Raw genomic sequence first — 21,327 nt, 5'->3', positions numbered from 1 at the left:
ATCCTCTAAGATTGTAAGAAATTATAACTTCTATATCCAGCAGAAGCAGAAAACTACCATACCTGAGGAACTTTAACTATATGATCCAATAATAACAGGCACATAGAGCTACTTATGTACCAGGGCCTGTTCTGAGTACTTTATATATATATTAACTCATTCAATTCTTACAATAACAGTATAGGGAAAGTACTATAATTGTCCCCATTTTACAGATGAGGAAACTGAGGCACAGAAAGGTTAAGTAACTTTTCCAGGGTCACACAACTTATGAGTAAAAAAGCCAAGATTCAGATTTCATCTCCTGAGACTGAGCTCTTAACCTTTATGCTATATTGCCTCTCCTAATCATGTCATTAAAAAAAATAAACCATGAGGATAGAATAAAGGTGGAGTATCAAATAATAGCTGATGAAATATTGTCTTTAAAAAATAAAACATTTTCAAGAAGAGTCAAAATAGTGAATGTAATTCCATGGTGATGAGGAATACTGAATTATGGAATTCTGGCTACACAATTAAAAATACTGTCAATGGAAAGAAATAGGGAGGCATGAAGAGAAGCTGGCATATTGCACTGTAAACTGTCTGATAAGGCTGGAAGATATCTGCATAAATTGTGGATAGGAGACTCTATAACTAAGAAGAATACAAAGGAATAGGACAAGAATTTCAAGACAGTCAAGGCCAAGGATTAGCTGAGTCTCACCAAAACCACTAGAGACAGCAGCAGCAATTTTTAGAGCTATTTTCAGAACAATATATAGATGAAAATTATAGGTCCACTGCTTGAGAATGAGGGTATCATGTTAAAAGAAAACACTGTACTTCCGCTTTTCTTCTGTCTATACCAAGAAGAATGTCCTTTAATCTGGCATCATTGAAAGATCATTGCATTAAGAGGTCACTGACATCCAAGATAAGAGATGCTTAATGATAACTTAAATATTTTAGATGAATTCAAATTCCAGGCCCAGAAAAATTACATTTTAGGCAATAAACAATTTTACTGATATGATCATAGTACTATCATATTGTTTGAGAAATTTTGGAGAACAGGGAAAAGAATTCAAAAGATTGTAGAAAGGTACATGAGATCCCAATTTTCAAAAAGGGGGAGATGATGGCTTATGTTGTGTGTTTTAAATATTTACTCCCCTTTCCTGAAAGCACCTTTCATTTGGGCCCTTTTGTACAGGAAGGTTATACTTCCAACCCCATCCATGTCAGGCTTGCCATGTGTCTTGCTATGGCCAGTGGAACGTGAGAAGCAACACTAGCCACTTTGAAGCAAAATCTTTAAGAAACTCCGTGTTTTCTGCCGTCATTGTTAAAACGTTGTCAACTATTTGAATGACCGTATAGTTGTTATATTTCTCAAGTTTACATAACATCAGACCATTACATAAGATAATTTCTGGAAAAGAGATTCCATATGTTGGATGGCAAAATTAGAATTTAAAATGATATAATCTGTTGAAAAGATACAGAAACAAAGGTGATAGAATTTATAACTTGAAGTTATAAATAACTTCATATATAAGTATAACTTGAATAAATGTGTAACTTGAAATTGTATTTGTAAACATCAGTTGTATTGAATGAAGGAGACCTGCTTGTTGAAATTCAGGTAAAACCAAATAGTATGGATTGGTCCAAACCTCAAGTAACATCAGTTTGCTGGTGCCTCTATAAAAGTGAAGGTGATCTGAAGCTATATTAATAGAATGTTTAGTATCCAGATTATTAAGGGGGTTATTATGTATTAGTATTATGTCCAGTTATGGGTATTACCCTTTAATAGGAATATTGATAGAACCCAAGAGTGTTGAGGTCAGTTTCCTGGGTAGAATTGGGCAGGTAGAACAAGTATGTCTAAACCTAAAGCAGAGAACACCTGGCTTGATAAGAGAAAGGCTAGAAGAGGAGGAAAGGATACCAACTGCAGATGTGTCCATATCCAAGGGAGGAAGCTGGCTAAACATTTATATATCACAATCTGCCTGGCTGCTTTAATATACTTGATCAGACTCCTGCTTTCCTAATCAACCCCACTCCCTGGTGATTTTAAACTATAAATACCTGGAAGAGAGTCACTGAATAAATGCATATCATGAAAGTGCTTTCTAATCCTGGACGAACATCAGGATCATTTGGGGAGCTTTTAAAAATGCAGATACCAAGACTCACCTCAGACCTACCGAACCATAATTTCTGATGTTTGGCCCTGGGAATCTGTATTTTCATAAAACTCCGTTGATTCTAATGATCTAATGATTTGTGAGCCACTGTGTCTTGTAAAGTGGTAGGTGTTCCAGAGGAAAGGGTTGGAGTAGAGAACATCGGTGTATCAGCACGGGAGGCAAGTCTAGGTCAGTTGTTCCCAGATTTTGGTCTTCAGGGACCAGTACAACTCTTAAAGAAATAGGACTCATCAATATAAGATGGCTGACTTTCTAGCATAAGAAACCAACCAACCAAGCAAACTATCTATTATCTTTATAGTTTCATTTAAAACAAAAATTTCAAAAGGACCTGGGCAGATCACGATACAGGAAGAAAGTACTACAGTCTTTTAGATTGAATGAACTTAGCCATTTTTCTCCTTTCAGCATAGACTGGTGACATTTTCTTCACCTTGTAGTGTCATTTGGTATGTCAGCATTTGAGAAGCAACAGTGTAGGATATGTACGGTTCCATATGATCTCTGGCAACATGCTGCTCCACTGCTAGGCAGGGTCAAATGGCGCATAGCTGGGTTAGGGACTCTACTTCTGACAGTGGTGGAGGGGAAGGCTCTGAAAAGAGAATATGGATGGTGCAGTAGGGTGCAGGCATACTTTGGATGATATAGGGTCTGTGAGCAGTTGTTTGGGAAACCAGCTCTCTAGCTGTAGAAGAAAAACTTGTGGGTACCTGAAAGCTGCATTAAAATGCATGAAGGGCTTTCATATATAATAACCCTTGTTATGCCAGAGGGCAGAGCTAGACTTACGGGAGGAAGCCACTGCAGACCCATTTCAGTTTAAAGTAAAAACAGTTTTCTGATAATCAGACCTTTCCAATAGATGTTAACAAACTACACGGAGATGGGATTATCCCCTCCGGAAGAGCTCAAAACACACCTGAGCAACAATTTGTTAGGAATATGATAAATTAGGAGTTTGGGATTAACATATACATACTACTATATATAAAATAGGTAAACAGCAAATTCCTATTGTTTAGCATAGGGAACTATACTCAATATCTTGTAATAACCTATAATGGAAAAGAATCTGAAAAAGAATATATATAACTGAATAAGTTTGCTGTACACTTGAAACTAATACAGCATTGTAAATTAACTATACTTCAAGTAAAAAAAAAAAAGAAATGTGGAAAAAGTGTTCTGGACTAAGTTGGAAATTGGATTAAAATCACTGTTTTCGGGCCTTAATAACACCTGGAAAGCCTTTTAAACAAATACAGATTCCTGGACCTCTGCTTAGATGCATAGAAACAGAAACTCTCTGAATGGGACTAAGGAATCTGTATGTTTAATAGGTACCCCAGGAGACTGTAAGTTAAATTGCCTGCTGCTGTGGAAAACAATTAGATGAAGTGAACTCCAACATCTGAGCATCTGTGACGAAAGATTCTATAAAATTCGTAAAGAGAACTTTTTTTTATGGCATTAACATTTGAATATTCACTTAGTATCAAATGTTTTATTATTGGTTATTTAAAAGTTACATCTGAAACATCAACACAAAACGAAAGCACTGAACTGTTTTTAAAATATGGTTTGCTTTGAGCTTGAAAGAGGAATTAGTTTCACGTGAGGAAAAGGAGTTATGGACCTAATTATGAAATATGGATATGTAAAAATGCCAGAGATAACATGTTTGTGCCAAAATTTTTAATTTACCAGATTAGTGATTCATTCTTTCCAATCTCTAATGGCATATTGGTTTAAAATGTTTATTTCTGTGGAAGAAGACTTTAATTGGGACTTTTGTTATTTTGAAATAATTTTTCATTTTTGTGAATGTTTCATTTTGTTATAGCTTGAGTCACTGTCTTAGTAATAGCATTATCAAGGCAGAATGGAAGAGCGGCCCAAAGGTCCTCTAACTAGTTTTTAGAGTCTGTAGTCTGATCTGGACTGTTGTCTCTAATGAGACTCTATCCCAATCTTCTCTGTATAGATGATCTAAAAGGCTTTCAACTGTTGACAAGAGGCTAGGCCTTGAATTACAGGCATAAGAAACAATTGAATATATAAACAATCAATCAATTGAATCAATTAAATAAATCAATCAATTGAATATATAAACATTGCTCAAAACTTTTTGAACCCCTGAGAAAATTTTTTCTAATATCCTTTGAGCCATTCAGTGCCTTAGAAATATATTCTCATAAACACATTTTCCTTCTCTTCTTTTAGCATCTAGGCTCTATTTGAATATTATTCATTTACATATTCAACAGAAACCTAGTGGGAGCTAACTTTATGCCAGGCACAAACAAGGCTAGATATTGGATAAATAAGTTCCCTGCTGTCATGAAGCTATGTTCTGATAAAGGGAAAGACATAATAAACTTGCAGGTAAATGTATACGAATTTCAGCTAGTGACAAGTGCTGTAAGGAAAATTTAATGGATCAGAGAACTGTTGGGGGACTCTTCTTTAGATGGGGTAGTTTGGAAGAGGAGGTGCTATTTGAGCCAAGACCTGAGCAGTTGTGAGAGAAGAGCTTCAGGGAGAGACAATAGCCAGTGAAAAGGCCCTGAGGTCAGAATAAGCTGAGGAATTGCAGGTCAGTGTAGTACCATTGTAATGAAAACTTGGGAGGGGGGGAAAGGAGGTTAAAAAAAAAAAAAAGGCAAGGCCAGATAATGCAGAATCTCACACGCCCATGATAGGAATTTGAATTTATTCTAAGTGTGATAAGTTCTGATTAGGCAGTGATATACTTTTGTATTTTACAAAGATAACTCAGACTGTGTAGAGATCACCACAGTCAGTTAAGAGTGGAATGAGGAAGACCAGCTAGAAGGCTGCTGCTTTAGTTCAGTTTAGAGATGATGACTGCTTGTTAGAATAAAGCTATTGACTGAGGGAATGTACGTGAAAATCACGTATATGCCCCTTTCAACAGACATTCTCAATCAAGAAGGTCACATATGTGACTCTTACAAGAATCATGCAATTCTTGAATTTGTATTCAGCCTTAATGTTCACATGTCCAGCAAATGTCATTAGTTTCATTTCTCCCTGCTCTTAGCTTACTACCGCCTTCAGTTGAGAATCACTAGGGTAGATGATTGAGCAGGACAGCTTGGTCTTTATCAGGCCAAATGTACCTCCCAGTTAAAATCTAGAGACCAATGCTCACTTATTTCTGCTATTTCCCTTTTTCTTCCCACAGGCTTCTTTTTCCCAGTTTCTACCTCTTAATTTTCTGTCTTCAGAGGAACACAGGCTCCCAACTTCTCCCCTCCTCATCTGTCTATTCTAAAAGACACACAGATCTTAATTTGTATGCTGTTGTTTTGAGGGATTTATTTTTTGTATATAGAGGAATACAGAGATGAATATAAATAAAAATGTAGAAAACTCCTCAATTTATTCCACCAAAGGAAGGGAGGGTGAACAAGCTACCCTTTCTTTTCATTAGATCATAAGTACAGGGGAGGGGGTAAGACACATTTTCAAACTTTTTTTTTTCGGTACGCGGGCCTCTCACTGTTGTGGCCTCTCCCATTGCGGAGCACAGGCTCCGGACGCGCAGGCTCAGCGGCCATGGCTCACGGGCCCAGCCGCTCCGTGGCGTGTGGGATCTTCGCGGACCGGAGCACGAATCCGTGTCCCCTGCATCGGCAGGCAGACTCTCAACCACTGCACCGCCAGGGAAGCCCTCAAACTTTTTTTAAAAGGGGAAGTAATATGGGACTTCCCTGGTGGCGCAGTGGTTAAGAATCCGCCTGCCAGTGCAGAGAACATGGGTTCGAGCCCTGGTCCGGGAAGATCCCACATGCCACAGAGCAACTAAGCCCGCGTGCCACAACTACTGAGCTTGCGCTCTAGAGCCCATGAACCACAATTACTGAGCCCATGTGCCACAACTACTGAAGCCCACGCACCTAGAGCCCATGCTCTGCAACAAGAGAAGCCATCACAATGAGAAGCCTGTGCACTGCAACGAAGAGTAGCCCTCAGTCGCCACAACTAGAGAAAGCCTGCACGCAGCAACGAAGACCCAACGCAGCCAAAAAATAAATAAATAAAATTATAAAAATTAAAAAAAAAGGGAAGTAATATGTTTACATGTTACATTTATTGAGTGATTGTTATGTGCCAAGCATTGTTGTCCAGGGTTTTACTGTACTGATTCTCTTATTGTCATCCCTCTTCATAGATGAGGAAACTGAGGTACGTAGCTATTAAGTAATTGGCTCAAGGTCCCATAGAGAGTGAGGGGCCAACCCGGGATTTAAAGCCAGCTTTTTCTCTTCTCTAGGCTATGCTGCCTCTCCAGGTGAGAGGACTTGGGAATCTGTAGAGAAAGGAGCCTTTGCAGGTGTGGTGCTGAAGAACCATTCACCAGGTATGTGCCCTGCCTTCCTGACTCCCAATGTGGCCCTAACTCCTCCTTCAGACTTTCTGTGCTTAATCCACCTTTTACCTCTGGGCCTTGCTTTCAGAGCCCCACTTTACCTGAATCTACCCTTCACTTAGGTCTTTACTGATAAGTATCTTTTTAAGTATGTGTTTGCCAAAATTAAAAGAAATATTCCCCGTTTCCCTATCACTGAATTTCTGACTTGCTTTACCAGCAACTGTCTGCTTCTCTGTGGGTGCTCTCCTTATGTCTGAAGCAGGGACCAGGAGATCAGAACTCCCTAAGCTACAGGGACACAAAGCTTTCCTCTCTGTGGTTTGTCCACTTGGGTGTTGAGACATTCATTTTTCAACTTGTCACTCTCACAGGTATACTCTTGGTCACAGCAGGCTCCAGGAGATTACTTGTCTCGCTACTGAATTTTCTTTATATGGTTTTTTTTTAAGTATGTCTGAAATTATAGTCTTGAGCTTTCCTTTTTCATACACAAACTAATCATTATGAAACCCAATAATGATCCCTGAGGGAAAAACCACATGGAGTGAAAGGGCTCAGACGTGGAGTGAGGGTGTTGGACAACAGACATCATTCCGGGACCCGTGGACACAATTCTTTCCGGGGGGTCGGTGCATTGCATTTTTATGACTTGAAGCTATTTTTCAGCATATTACACCATAGTTTCTGTGAAGCACAACTGTGTGTTGTAATGTCCATTTTCATGCTCCATATCATTCTTGAGCCTGAAATTGCAAAGTTTGAACATCATGTATTATTGATCTATGTTTTTGACTTAAACACAGGAGAGGGTAAAGCTTAAAGGACCAGAAAATTCAGAAACACTCCATGAGATAAAGGGACTGATTTTCCGTAATCTCTTTGACAAAAATGCTCTAACATTTTATTCTTATGGGTGATGTGACTACAAGATGGTTAACTTGATTATTTGCTTTTGAATGTAAGAAAGGAGTCTGAAGGAGAAGTTCCTTTAAATTTGAGATTTAAATATAATTTCTCTTCCAAATAATAGAAGATGGGTATACCCCAGCATTTTACTTTTGAGAGAGAAAGATTTTGGCATTCAGTTTTAAAGGTAGAGCAGTCCTGTTCTTGGGCCAAAATCAGAGTAAGGAATGTTCTGGAATCTTTGCCTCTCAGAAAAGGGGGAAAAATATCACTTTTTACCTTCTAGCAAAATCTGTTCTTAAGAAAGACTCAAGTACTTGTTTACACTAAAGTGAAAATGACTGAACACCGCTTAAAACACCAACTCTCTCTCCCAAAGGAAGTTGTAGTTTCACAAGGATAAAATCTTCAGGTGAAAGAGTGAAATCCTCTCAATTATCGATTTATGTATTTGTTTGTCTGTTTGCTTCTTTCTTAAAGTTTACTTTGTACTTTGTTCCAAAAGGGAGATTTAAGGCCATGCCTCATGAGATAAAAAAAAATTAAAAATAAATGAGAACATTAGGATGACTCTAATATTGGGGATTTGGGATTTTAGGAAAACATGGAAAGAACTCTTTATTTTGTTGTTGTTATTGTTAGAAATTCTTATTTTCTCTTGAAATCTTACTGGCGCAGGGGTTGGGTGGAGTCATCAACTCCCTTATAGCAGACCAGCTTTTCAGCACATGGGAGATAATTTTTGGTGAAAAGTTAGTGTTTTTTAATCTCTCAGCTTGCTTGGGACATTTAGTACAGTTTACTATTCTAGGGTTAGTTCTTTGATAGCCTTCTCGTTGGTTATTTATTAACCTCCCTTTAAAGTACAACTTAATCGTTCAAGAAAGGTACAAAGTTCAGTTAATGTTTCTATTGTTTCTAATTATGATAACACATAAGACCACTGTATAACTAGAAATGGCTCCTAAAAGATAAAATTCATATATGAAACAATTAGCCTGTGGGGCACTGGCTCAGTATTAACATTATACAGGGGAATCCTGCAGTAACAGGAAAATGCTGCCACATCAATGGAATGTTTATATATCATCTGTGTTTCAAATAGTCTATGTGCTTCAATCCTAACTTCCACCACCTCCTCCTGCCCCTGTTGCTTTCCTTATAAGGACAGGATGTCAAAGGAGATCGAATGAATACTCCCCTAGGGAATCCAGAAAGAAGAAAGCAGTAGATCTCCTGCTTTCTAGAGATATGTCTGTTTTGCAATTCATCGAGGATGATGATTGCTTTGGATTCAGAATTCAAACTGAATACAGGGGTTCAGTTTTTGTCCCCATTTGTAGTAGTGGAAAAAGGAGCCCTAGGAGACTTGAGTAAGTTTAGGTTCTGCATTTACCAAGCAGAAAGAGATTGTGGTTCTCTTACCTGTCCTCCTAGAACCTAGAACACTGCCTACGTATGTATGTGTTCAGTAAACACTTGTAAGGTGAACGTACAATGAAGTCTTCCTTCTGAGAGCTCGTTTCTAAGCGTCAACGTAATAGGAGCTCTGAGGTACTTTTCAGGTACAGGAAATCCTTCAATTCCTACCCTGTTGATTGACTGAAGATGAACCAGCTCCTGCTCACTATACTGTGTTGGTCAAGGGTGCTTAGCCCTGGAATCAAGTTGGTTAGATTCAACTGGTACCTTCACCATTTGCTAGCTGTGTAAATGTGGGGAGGTTGCAGAGCTATTCTGGGGCTGAATTTCCTCAACTATGAAAGGGGTGGTTAGGAGAAGGAACTGATGTATGAAGTGCACAGTACTAGATACCCTTTGCCTGATGAATATTGGCCAGCAGCCACAGTAGAGTACCCTAACCCTGGGAAAGCTCAAATCCTATGTGCTAAAAGGAAGACTCTTTTTGGCTAGAAATAATAGGAACTTCCAGGAGTTAAAGACAGATTCACAGCTGCCTGTGGCTTTTCAAGTTACGTAATAATTAAAAGATCATTGTAAATGACTGCTTTCCAGAAAGAAGTAGGTAGCTATCAAAAGGTTTTGAATCGGGAATAAATATTGGTGGATTTCTTTCTTCAAAGAGATTTTTAGAATTATTTCCAATAAAATAAAGAAAGTTTATGGATCTAAAAAATAAAAATAATGTTTAAAAGCCTTAAAGATGAGATTTTGCTTGGAAGTTATTTTTCTTTAACGAACATGCCATTCATTCAACAAATATTTATTAAGCAGCTACTATATCTTAAAGCACTGTATTAGGTACTAGTGAGAAAAAGTTAAAAAAGGTATGGTGCCTGTTCTTAATGAATTTAGAGAGTCTAAATATTTAGATAAGCAATGCCTTCAAAATCATTATCCTGAGATCCTATGCATTTATTCCAATATTGCTGCTATTGCTTTCAACACCTTCAAACAACTTTTGGGCAAGTGCCTTCAGAGTCAATGCCCAAGCCCCACAAAAACAGCAGTGGCCTCTTTACTTTTTGGAAGGACCAATATTCAGCTGACATTAAAATACCCCAAATCTCCTTTATTGGTTTGTTAATGTCACAGCTCAGAAACCCCCAAGTGCCCACTCATCCCCACTGCTACAGTTTCCCCTACTGGACCCTCTAGAAGGACTCACAATCCTGCTACTAAAGAGTTAATACTTGGATCTTGGGCAAAGCCCTCTAGTACCTTGCTTCAGTGACGTCTATTCTGATTGATCTGTGTCCTTCCATACCTATTGCTGAATATTTAAAATATCACCCCTAATTTAGAGTGTCACACTGCATTACCCCTAATCCTTTTGTCACATCCAATATTTTTCTACCCAGGGCACCCAGGACCCCATCTCCTGCTCTAGATTAGTTTTAGCTATTGATGAAGATCGAATCTAACTTTAAAGGGCAACACTTGGCTATCTTTAAAGACATTTCTTTTTAAAATAAAGGAACAGAGTAAAGGCAAGTCCAAAAGAAAGGTCCTAAGATTGTTCTAAACAAAGGCAAACATCATCAAGGTTTGTCTGGAGGGTCCCAAGGTGACTGCTCAGAGGGGATGACATTCATTTCCTATGTAAATTCTGATGCTTTTATGAACAAAAAGAATAATATCAGGCCAATTCCTTTATCGTCACATCTTGCATATTAGATGAATGTCTGCTTTTAGAGAAGTTGTGTTTAAAAGTCATAAAACCTCACTTAGGAGCATTATTAGAACCTAGCATATTTCTTCCAGCTAACAAAATGTTAGCATAAAGGGATATGATAGGCATTTTGGAATTCCTAATACCCAGGTATAAAAATAAAATAACAGTGAATATTTTTTCCAGTGACAATATGATTCAGAATCATTCAAAATTGTTTAGTGTGGCACAATCCTAGGGGAGAGAAAAGTTTTTGTTTCAGGGAATGTGAATTCAGAAACATGTATTGTGATAAAATATGCTTATTTTTAAGAGGAGAATTTGTATGAGGGGATCTGAATTTATTTTTACTTTGTTAAAAGACACTTACAAAGCAAAAATCCCAATTGGCAAAACAAAATAAAACAAAAGACTTTGTGAAGATAAAATTATTTAATGATTGGTGGGACATGATTTTGAAAGGAATGAATATCTGATACTTGTGCCAACGACAATTTACTTTAGGTCCCATAGCCTAGAAAGTTGATAAGTGGTGCTTAATTAAAAGTTCTGCTGATTTAGCTGCTAAATCATTGTATGAAAATCAGTAGATTTTTTTTTCCATAGTGACAGCGGATTTTATAGATAACATTAATTCATTCTCTATCATTTGACCATTGAACTGAGGTTTATTTGTTGAATGAATGTACAAAGAACTGATCAGAGGTAAGAATAATACATCTTTTTGGATATTTTCTTAGGACTTTATTTAAAGATAATAATTTTAAAATATTTCTTGAAAAAATAATTACAAATGGATAGAAACTTTTTACAAATGAGATAAGATTACCTGCAGTTCCTACCAACTGTAAGTAACCACCATTAGGATTTTTGTGTGTCTTGATACACATTTTCTGTACATGTGTATTGTAGGTATGTATACATGTATATGTATATGTGATTTACAAAAATGACCATATGCACACCTTTTTCTTTTACATAATATATTGTGATATCTATCCATGTAAGCCATTAAAGTGTTCTAGAGAATTTTTAGTGACTGCATAATATTCTAGTTTATATATATATATCATAATTTATTTCACTAATCTGTTATTGGGTGTTTAGGTTGCTTTTAATCTTTTAGCTATTACGTTGTAGAGACTTTTGGCCATTCCAAGAAGTTAAAATCATTTTTGTGCTATTATTGCCTTGGACAGTTTAGTTAAGCCTGTGAATCCCCTCTCAGAATAATTTTTTTTTGCATAAAATATAGGGTTACAGAAGAAACCAATTATATTGAAAGTGTTATCAAAATATTTTTTGAAATTTGTGATATATGTGCCTCCTTATAAACATATGAAATAACAAGATCTAATGGCACATCTAATAACAATAATTTTAACTAGTGATAAACATAAATGAGTTTTGAGATACCTAAAGCAATTAGAATAATAGTAGCTGCTGTGTTCCATTTACTTCATTGTGATTTGTTGCTTACCTTAGTAATATAAGGAAATGCTCAATTTCAGTTAAAGGTTAATAATAATAAAGATGTGAGGGACTTCCCTGGTGGTCCAGTGATATAGAATCAGCCTTCCAGTGCAGGGGACATGGGTTTGATCCCTGGTTGCGGAACTAAGATCACACATGGGGAGGGGCAACTAAGCCTGTGCGCCACAACTACTTAGCTCATGCGCCTCAATGAGAGAGCTCGTGTGCCACAAACTACAGAGCCCATGCTCTCTGGAGCCTGAGTGCCACAACTAGAGAGAAAAACCAGCACACCACAGCTAGAGAGAAGCCTGCGAGCTGCAACCACAGATCCCGCATGCGTCAGTGAAGATCCCACGTGCGTGCCGCAACTAAGACGATGCAGCCAAAAAAAAAGAAAGAAAAAAAAATTTTTTTAATTAAAAAAAAAGAAAGATGTGAAATGTGTTCCTTCCAGACTCATAGATAGCTTGAATTTTATTCATTAACCTTCATAGCCACAAACCTCAGATTAAGAACTTTACTGAACATTATCAGATTAACTTGAAAGCATTGAAACTAGTAATAAGGGAGTTTTGTATGTTCCCCAAAGATTAGCAATATGAACTTAAAATAACAAAATGGTACTAAACTTGGTGAAACCAATGGAGGTTGAGAATCATAATCTGTAACACAAATAGACCAGGATGATGAGTAATGGTGGAAGAAACCTAGGAGGAGTTGCGGGAAGCTAATTATGAGTAGGGTTTCAAAGGAATGGAAGAGCAGAGAAAAACCCTGCTATTTAAGGCTTCTAATGAAAAGACAACGTGTTATTGAAAAGGGGAGAGTGAACTTTTAGCTTAGTGAAACCAAATGTCCTAGCCTCAACAACCAATGACTACAAAATATTATCTTATTTCCTCTAACTACATAAGTGATATGAACTCCAGTCTCACAGACCAACCCGATCGCCTGAAATCGGCCCCTCCCGCAAACTTTGCACTGACTTTTCCTCCTGTCCCAAGGGTGCTGTCTTGAGGATGTGCAGGATGGGGCAGGTCTTCGTGTTTTTCCATTTGGGCTTTCTGCAAAGACACTACACATTGCCTCTGTTGTCAGTCACCCTCATGAGGTTGACGTGAAGATGTTTTTACTATCTCTCTGACTTGGTGTTGGCGGTGGGGAGAGTCCCCTCTGTGCCCTTAGCTTCTCAGTTCCAAGCAAAAACCAGTTCTTCTCCTAATTCCACAAGCAGAGACAAGGCTGCAAGTTCCCACAAAACTTCACCCAACGTGGGATGTGGACCAGATCATGTTGGGAAGTACTACATAGAATAACCTACATCCAGGACAAAGCCTGTAGGACCAGCCGTGCCTCAGGGCAGCTAAAGGGATTTCTCACTCTCTAGCTCAGTTTGGGAGTGTTTAAGTACTCCCAAGAGGCCCCTAGAGAGGAGAGAATTTTTCTTTTCTCCAGTGCCAGTCCTACTCCCCATAGTTTCTACACTTCGAGTCCAGACCCCTCCTGGGATTGACAGTGAAAACACCATATGAGGAAGATCCCAGCTATAACCACAGAGGTTGGCCTATAATTTATTAGTTCAGCATCTATATATTCTGGGTTATTTAGTACTAAATAACATCATGAGTAGGAATTCCAAAGTCCAGTCTGTTTCTTTTTTCAGTTTCTCCTCTAGCATTCAGTGACATTCATATCTGCATATATATATATTTTTTTTTTTTTTTTGAATTATTTATTTATTTATTTTTAGCTACATTGGGTCTTTGTTGCTGTGCGTGGGCTTTTTCTAGTTGCAGTGAGCGGGGACTACTCTTTGCTGCGGTGCATGGGCTTCTCATTGCAGTGGCTTCTCTTGTTGTGGAGCACAGGCTCTAGGCACACAGGCTTCAGTAGTTGTGGCATGGGGGCTCAGTAGTTGTGGCTCGCAGGCTCTAGAGCACAGGCTCAGTAGTTGTGGCACACGGGGCTTAGTTGCTCCGTGGCATATGGGATCTTCCTAGACCAGGGCTCAAACCCATGTCCCCTGCATTGGCAGGCAGATTCTTAACCACTGCACCACCAGGAAAGTCCCTGCATATACTTTTTATGTCTTTAACTTAAGTCTTCTGCAAACAACTGCTATGACAAGGACAAACACACCTTCATGTCTTTTACCCATTTTCTAATTGCATGGTTTGTTTTTTTTACTGTTTGGTTTTAAGAGTTCTTTATACATCCTATATAGTAGGCCTTTGTTGCATATGTAGTTTGAAGATATTTTCTTCTAGTCTGTCTTTTTATGGTCTTTTGCAGAGAAAAAGTTTTCCTTTTGGTGAAAGGACAGTTTATTGATTTTCCCTGTTATGGGCTGTCCTTTTGGTGTCAAGTCTAAGAACTCTTTGCTTAGATCTCAATCCCAAAGATTTTCTCCTGTTTTTTCCTACTAGTTGGAAGGTAACATAGTTTTACATTTTACATTTAAGGCCATGATCCTTTTTGGGTTAATTTTTGTATAAGTCATTTAGGTTGAGGTTCCTACTTATTTATTTTCTTTCTTTCTTCCTCCCTCCCTGCCTCCCTCCCTCCCTTCCTTCCTTTCTTCCTTCCTTCTTCAGTTGCTCCAGCACCGTTCATTGAAAAGGCTATTCTTCCTCCATTAAACCACTTTTGCACCTTTGTCAAAAGTCAGTCAGGTATATTTGTATGGGTGTATTTCTAGGTTTTTGATTCTGTTCCATTGATCTATATGTCTTTCCCTCCACCAGTACCCCACAATTTTGATTACTGTAGCTACACAATAAATCTTAAAATTGGGTAGACTGATTTCTCCTCCATTATTCTTCTTAAAATGTTTTTAAAAACTATTCTAATTCCTTTGCCCTTCCACATAAATTTTAGGAAGAATAATCTTGCCTACATCTACAAAAATTCTGGCTAGGATTTTGATAGGAATTGGATTAAACCTATGTATTAATTTAAGGAGAATTAACATCTTTACTTTGTTGAGTCTTCCAGTCCAGAGACATGATATGTCTTTACATTATTTAAATCTTTTTTGATTTCTTTCATTAGCATTTTGTAGTATTCAGCATACAAATCCTGTACAAATTTTGTTAGGTTTACACCTAAGTATTTTCAGGTTTTTTTGATTGATTGTAATTGGTATTTTTAATTTTGATGTTCATTACTAGTATATAGTAGTGGAATTGATTTTTGTATATTTATTTTGTATTCTGTACCCTTGCTGAACTGACATAGTATTACTAGAAGTTTTGTTGTAGATTCCTTGGGATTCTTCTATGTAGACAATCATGTCATCTGCAAATAGATCTGTTTTTTTCTTTCTGATCAGTTTGCCTTTTATTTCCTTTTCTTGCTTTATTGCAACATCTAGAACTTCCAGTAGTATGTTGAATAAGAATGCAGGTGTCTTTGTCTTGTTTCTGATCTTTGGGGGAAAGCATTTAGTCTTTCATTATTAACTATATTAGCTTTATCAAGTTGAGGAAGTTTCCCTCTATTTCTAGTTTTCTGAAAGTTTTTATCATGAATGAGTGTGGAATTTTGTCAAATGCTTTTTCTTATCCAGTGATATAATCATGGATTATAGGCAATATTTTAAGTCAAAATTTAGCTCCTGGAAACTTTGTAGAATACTTTATGGTGTTATTTTCTTATATACTCAAATAGGGAAGGCCTAATATCCCATGAAATAAAAGAGAATTTTAGATCTTGGAATTTTCATTTGCCTTCTATGAATTGCAAAATAAACAGATTTATGAAGAGGGGATGATTAAGCTATTAAATAAATATATATTAGGTACCTACTGTGTCCCAGACACAGTTCTAGTCAATAAAGAAGACAGACAAGGTTTCTGAAATCTTGGAGTTCATATTCTGGGGAAGGTAGTGAGGAGGAATGAAAATAAAGTGATAAAAATCAAGAAAAACCCCAGGTTGTATTAGGCATTTTGATGAGAATAAAATGGGGTTATGTGTTACAGAGACACAGGGAGAATGTTTTATATTTGGTGTTAGAAGATGCTGTTAAACTGAGAAGCCCAGGAAATTATATCCATAGTCCAAGAAAAAGTCTTGTGCTTACATTGCTCTAGTTTGCTCTGTCCTCCTCTGACCTCCTTCTGGCCAAATCCTTAAAGCCACAGCACAGTCCCTCATTCTTGGTAAATCCTTCTGGGATATTCCTGCCAGGAGGAAGAAAGTGCACCTGATGTAACAGCCACTGTATGTACTAGACTGGAGGATGATCTGATTGGCCCAGTGCAAGAAGGGTTGGAGAGTAGAAGAAACCACAAGCAGAAAGGCCAGATGAGGAAATTAAGCTAAATATATACTATCTCAAGTATATTCCCAGAAGTTACTGTTAAAATTAAATCCTTGCTCACAACGAAATATTGTACAGCAAAGGTTCTCAAACTTTTTGGTCTGAGGACATTTATGCCCTTAAATATTACTGAGGACTCTATAGAGCTTTTGGTTATATAGATTATAGATATTCATATTTACCATATTATTATACAAAACTGAAAAAATTTTTAAATACTTATATGTATTCATTAAAAATAATACTAAACTCATTGCATGCTAACACAAATAACATATTTTTGTTAAAAAAAAATCTCTTTATTTTCCCCAAACAAAAAATTAGTGAGAATAGAGGCCTCGTTTTACATTTTGCAATCTCTTTAACAATTGGTTATGAGAAAATAGCTGATTTATCATCTCTACTTCTCCAGTGATCTATTGGTATATGTTTTATTTAAAGAAATCCCAGTCTCACATAGGTAATTTCATTGTTTCTTTTAGATAAATGTGGATATTCTTCTTTGATACTACATTAAAACTTGACAAGTGGTAGTTTCTTAAATGTTAGTTGTAACGTGGATTCTGAAACCATATCAGCAAACTTTTCATATTCTGTTACAATAAAATCCATTGGTCTTACATGAACTTTGAGTGGATCTTTTACCCAGGCATGACTTTGTATTGTGCATTGGTTATTTGAAAAATATTGGTATACTTAGTTATGCAGATCCTCCACATGTTTGTATATTTCCTCATATAGTGTTTTTTAAAAAATCACATATAGTAAAGTCGTTAGATATTGGGAAGCTGTCAAGTTTATGGTGACAGATATGTTTTCCAAAATTCTAATTTTGGTTTGAAAGCTCAAGTTTTGTCATTGTCATCAAAGACTGCCTGTCATTTTCCTTGAAGTTACAGGCTCACTTCATTTATTTTTAAGAAAATGTTTGCCAAATGCCCAGTTCTCAATAACCATAGTTTTACTGTCATTCTTTCAAGTAAAAATAGTGTTCTTTAATAAAAGTGACTAGTTTAGTTTGCAACTCAAACAAATTTCTTTACCCCATGAGTTCTTTTCATCCATTGTACTTTGGGATGCAGTAGAGGTCCTTTATGCATACTTTAAATTATATCACACAGAATATTAAAAGAAGTACTCAAGGGTTGAGAGTGACCATGTCCCTGGGATGCCTTTTTTGAGGAATCTCCTCAGGGAAAGGTCTGCTCAGTTTATTCCTGAAAGAGTGGAGCTAAGCATCACAGTATATACTCTGCCAGACCATTAATGACCCACTTTTAAGGATTGTTTACCCACAGCTCCTTGCCAAGCAGTATGTAGTTAGGAAAGGAAGAGAGCGAGACAGAGAGACAGACAGATTATATGTAATTAATATGAATTAATTATGTTAAGGGCCCTCTTTCTGAGAAAGAGGAGTAGAGGGGAAACTAATATTTATTGTGGATCTACTGTATTTCAGGCACTATATAGGCACTTTACACATGTTCTTTCATTTAATCCTCAGAATAAACCATGAGGTAAGTGTTATACCTATTTTATAGATGAGGAAACTGAGCCCTGTAAGGATACTAAATAATTAATCCAAGGTCATGCACCTAGTAAGTGACATTACGTAGGACACGCCAAAGTTGTTGGCATGACTGACAAAAATTGATATCGCTGAAATCCTTCTCTCTCACTAAATCCACTGAAGACCCTGCTCTCTCTCTTCCTAGGAGACTGTCAGTGTCTATTACAAAGGTTCTAAAGTCACTTTCTTTTGGGGCCTCTGGCTGGCCCTATTTGTTGCCTAATGAACAATTCTCTCTCCCCTTTCTACCTTGCTGTCTCTCATAGCAGAGGCTGAAAATACTAAATACTGGTTTTCCCTTCCTCCTTTGTTGTTAATGGCGTGGACCTGTGACTCAGTCCTGGCTAATCGAACCTGAGGAGAAGTTTGCTTGGAGACTTTTGAGGAGGGTTTGCCTCCTTAGCACAAATATATGTAAGAGGAGTCTCTACTCTTCCTATCTTCCTGCTTTGGACATTGATTTGTGAAGACGTGATGCTTGGAGCTGTGGTAGCCATCTTGTGACTAAAAAATTTCCTCATGCTTTTTTTTTTTTTTTTTTTGGCTGTGCTATGCGGCTTGCAGGATCTTAGTTCCCTGACCAGTGATTGAACCCAGGCCCTTGGCAGTGAAAGCCCGGAATCCTAACCACTGGACTGCCAGGGAATTCCCTCCTTATGCTTTTTATTCTCACATGGTAAAAGACACCATCAGGCACACTGGAACATACTATAATTAATCTCTTTTATTGAGCTGTGAAGTACAGGCTATGTAAATAAAATGACCATGGTAAAAATATAAATTTTTTATGCAAACATTTTTGAGGAGAAAGGGACTTTTGAGATTATCTTGATTATCCACTCTTCATTTTACAGAAAAAAGAAACCCAGAGCAATTAAAGGTTGTTCCCGAAGTTATAGAGCTGGATAGAGCAATTAAAGGCTGTTCCTGGAGTTATAGAGCTGGCTAGAAGACTATATCCAATGTTAGTTCCATAAGACATTCCTTGATGAATAAGACATCACTCATATGTAGCTACATCATTGAAACTATTTGTGACTAGTAAGTGACCATCTGAAATGATTCAACTTGTTTGGTTCATTTTTGTTTCTAAATAGCTCTGAACTTTGTTGGCTATTTAATGATATTATCTGACATTCTTTTCTACTGAGAGTCTTCCTTGAGTTTAATAAGTTATTTGAAATAAAAGTACCATGATTTCAGTTATTCTGCAGAAGAGAAATCCAGCACATTTTCTGTGATGCCCTTACCCAGTATCATTTATCAGAGATAGAAGAGTTGTATCACTTCCCAGTGCCATTATATATAAATTGTATGCTTCACTAAAGGAGATTATAGTTAATTTCATTCACAGCATATATTTTCAGTGCTAAATTAAGCAGTATTAGGTCATTATGAATGACCTGAAGGTCTCTTTGTCTTCTCTAGTCTCTTATGGGTTGATGTGTGTCCCCCAAGAGGATATGTTGAAGTATTAACCTCTGATGCCTGTGAATATGACCTTATTTGGAAATAGGATCTTTGCAGATGTAATCAAGTTAAGATGAGGTCATACTTGATTAGGGTGTACCCCAAATCCAATGACTGATGTCCTTATGAGGAAACAGAGATTTGGACACAGGACGCAGAGACACAGAGGAGACACAAAAGGACCCCACGTGAAGGTGGAGGCAGAGATTGTAGTAATGTGTCTATGTGCCAAGGAACCCCAAGGATTGCTGGCGATCACCAGAAGCTAGGAAGAGCAAGGAAGGATTCTTCCCTGGAGTTTTCAGAGAGTGCATTGCCCTGAGGATACTTTAATTTTGGACTTTAAACTTCTACCCTCCAGAACTGTGAGAAAATAAATTTCTGTTGTTTTAAGCCACCAAATTTGTGGTGATTTGTTATGACAACTACAGAATACTAGTTCACCTTCTCAGATGACACATGATGGCAAGTGGTTGTCAAACCTCCCCTCAGGGTTCAAGTAGATTGAAGAAGAAAGCATTTGTTATCCTGGCTTCCACACAAGTAGTAGAATTCACTTGGAGGTGGCCAGCTTGGGTCACATGCCCACCCCTGAATCAGTTGGTATGTCTAGGCTATTAGGTGTTCTGATTGGCCAGATCTGAGTCATGCACTCAGCTCCCTGTGTTCAAGGGTGAAGGCCCACTCACCCACATGGACTGAGAGTTGGTGCAGTCTGGTGTCCCAAAGGAAGTTTGCCAGCTGGCCCCAAACCAACAAGTATCTACCCTGTGACCCTTATCAAGTTCCTTCATGTCATGATGCTATCCTCTTCTCAGTCCTAGTGCTTTGCTTTACAGGTCACTTAATTAAAGTACTACACTATGGTTTGTTTTGTATTTATCTGGTTTCTCTTCTTTTTAGGAAGAAAAATTCCTAGAGGTTAGTGGCGTGTTTTATTTTTAGTTGGTAGCCCAAATTGTGCATAATATTTTCTTGTTGGTGTTGTTGAATTTAATATTAGAAGGATACATAACAGTAAATTTAGTGTTATAGTGCTAAATATCTCACTGTAATAGCAAAATTAGCCAGAAATTCATCTAGAATACATTCAGATTCATTCAGTGCAACATAACCTCAATTCTATAATATTTTATTGCTTATGTATTCAACCCACAGTACACATTTTCTTTCTTTTACTTCCTCCATCAAATTATCTTCTTATTTATGTACCACACTCCAAGTTTTTTCAATGATGTAAACATAATCAATGTTTTATTTCATTATTATAGCAAAACCTACAACGTCCAATATATAATTGTTTCCTTAAAATATATTTCATATATATGAAATTTTTATTTGTCAAGAAATTCATGTTGATCAGCAGTTAGGGCTTTGGGGAAATCACTAGATCAAGAGTTGTAAGAGCAGCTTTGAAGACTGAAGGAGCAGATATACCTGCTCTTATGAAAAGATGTGTCATTTGCTTGCTCTTTTCAGATTTCATTCGACCAGTGCTTCTGTAACTTCTCCTATTCTTTGTGCTATGAAATTTATCATTTTTGAACAATAATAACTAAGCAGCGTTGTATCTTCATGGTCCCTGTTGCTCTGTTTTTGACCTCTAATGTCTGTGTTATAGGTGCCTCAAGAAACAGAAATTTATGTTTCTACACTTCTGAGGCAATTATATCTGTGCTATCTAGCATTTAAAGGACAACAAACTGTGTCCTCAGTGATAAGGGAAGGTTGTTAGAAAACTTTTCTTCTCCTTAGGCATGTGAACTTGACATTTATCTAAACTGTTGGCTGATAATTGGGGAATGCATTTTTATAAGGGATCCTTCAGATCTGAAAAGTAGA

The 21,327-nt window shown here is 37.3% G+C and overlaps 1 long non-coding RNA gene across 1 annotated transcript in view; it reads left to right on the top strand.

Moving 5' to 3' along the window:
- The window catches only part of LOC132423408 (uncharacterized), a 345,018-nt gene that overhangs the window by 226,266 nt on the left and 97,425 nt on the right, over nucleotides 1–21,327 (top strand). The window contains exon 4 of the long non-coding RNA XR_009518985.1: nucleotides 6,508–6,594. This is a non-coding gene — a long non-coding RNA (uncharacterized lncRNA). The remainder of the gene's footprint in view (nucleotides 1–6,507; nucleotides 6,595–21,327) is intronic.

Source organism: Delphinus delphis, chromosome 3, assembly GCF_949987515.2.
Source record: "Delphinus delphis chromosome 3, mDelDel1.2, whole genome shotgun sequence".
Lineage (NCBI taxonomy): Eukaryota > Metazoa > Chordata > Mammalia > Artiodactyla > Delphinidae > Delphinus > Delphinus delphis.
The sequence above is the reverse complement of the archived record's forward strand: the minus strand, read 5'-3'. Positions and strand labels throughout refer to the sequence as shown.